Source organism: Sturnira hondurensis, unplaced genomic scaffold (assembly GCF_014824575.4).
Source record: "Sturnira hondurensis isolate 20B ecotype Veracruz unplaced genomic scaffold, ASM1482457v3 Scaffold0022988, whole genome shotgun sequence".
In the NCBI taxonomy this organism is placed as follows: domain Eukaryota; kingdom Metazoa; phylum Chordata; class Mammalia; order Chiroptera; family Phyllostomidae; genus Sturnira; species Sturnira hondurensis.
The window spans coordinates 1,306,161-1,307,671 of NW_028095619.1; the positions used below are offsets into that span (position 1 = coordinate 1,306,161).

The following is a 1,511-nucleotide window of genomic DNA, read 5'->3' on the forward strand; positions in this document are numbered from 1 at the left end:
ACTTTTACATTATTTTTAGATACAGTTTTGTTGTTTTTGTTTTCAGTTGTGCTTATGGAACATACTTTATATACTGTCTATTCTTTAGAATGCATTAATTTTTTCTGGACAAATACATAACCTCCCTTGGAAATTATTCCATGATTACTGGAAAAGAATATAACATTACGCCATAATCCTTCCACATGACAATTATGCCATGATATTTGATAGTGTGAAAGTATCCAACTGTAGCTTCCATTTGTTTAAGTCTTTAGTTAGACATGTTGTTTGGTGCCTTGAAGCTTTCTTTTCATGTGCAAGAACATTACGTATGTGAGTATGTTTTCTAAGGATCAACTCTTTGATCATCATGAAATACCACCTTGGTATTCATCAAGAATTACCATCCTTGGTAATACATGTAGACTGGCAGCCTATTTGATTTGATGTGAATGTACTTAGTAAGTAGGTATATATGCTTTTTCCTTCCTCCCTTCCTCCCTTCCTCCCTCCCTCCGTCCCTTCCTTCCTTCCTTCCTTCCTTCCTTTCTTCCTTTCCCCCTCCCTCCTGCTCTAACTTCCTCCCTCCCTTCATTCTCTCTCCTCTCCCTCTCTTTTTACTTTATTGAGGTATATATACATACTACAAAATACACCATTTTTAAGGGTACAATCAATTGCTTTAGACTGTTTACAGAGTTGTGAAAACATCATTATACTATAAATTTTGAACATTTTTATCACCCTTAACAGAAAATTCATACCCAGTAATAGCCACTTCTGATCCTCTTCCTAACCCTAATCAGGCAAACAATAACAGGCATCCTATCTCTATATATTTGACTACTCTAAAAATTCTAAGCATTTTTAGCTTATTTATTGAGATCTCATTCCCATGCCACAAACTCACATATTTAAAGTGTACAATTGGATATGTTTTACTATAATTACATAATTGTGCAATCATGACCATAGTTGATTTTAGAATAATCTCATCACCTGAATAAGAAACACCCTCATTTTTGGCCATAATCTATCTTTGATCCCACCCCTAAGCAAACACTGATCTATTTTCTATTAGCAATAATCGCACCTCGGATAAACCTCATTGGCTATAATACTGCCACTGTGCAAAGCTGCCACTGATCTATTTTCTGCCTCTATGAGATTCCCCTGCTCTTGGCATGTCATAGAAACATATAATGTGCAGACTGGTTTGACTGGCTTCTTTCACTTTGTATCATGTTTTCAAGGTTCACCCATAATTTAGCATGTGTCAACACTCATTCCTTTAATGGCCAAATAATATTCCATTGCATGGTGACACTATAGTTTACCCTCCATCTTTAGAAAGATATTTAATTGTTTTCACTTCTTGTCTTTATTCCTCTGTAACCATGTTAAACTTCTATATAGTTTTCTCCCCTCATCCTTTTTTTTCTTTCTTTGCTTTTCTTAAACACATCATAAATGTAATCTAGTTGTGACATTAGGCTTCCTGAAAATTTGCCACTGAGACTGATGTTTTT

At 34.9% G+C, this 1,511-nt stretch overlaps 1 pseudogene; it reads right to left on the minus strand.

The window, feature by feature from the left end:
* Nucleotides 1-950: 950 nt before the first annotated feature.
* Nucleotides 951-1,120, minus strand: LOC118980704 (uncharacterized; annotated as a pseudogene).
* Between the last annotated feature and the right edge of the window lie 391 nt (nucleotides 1,121-1,511).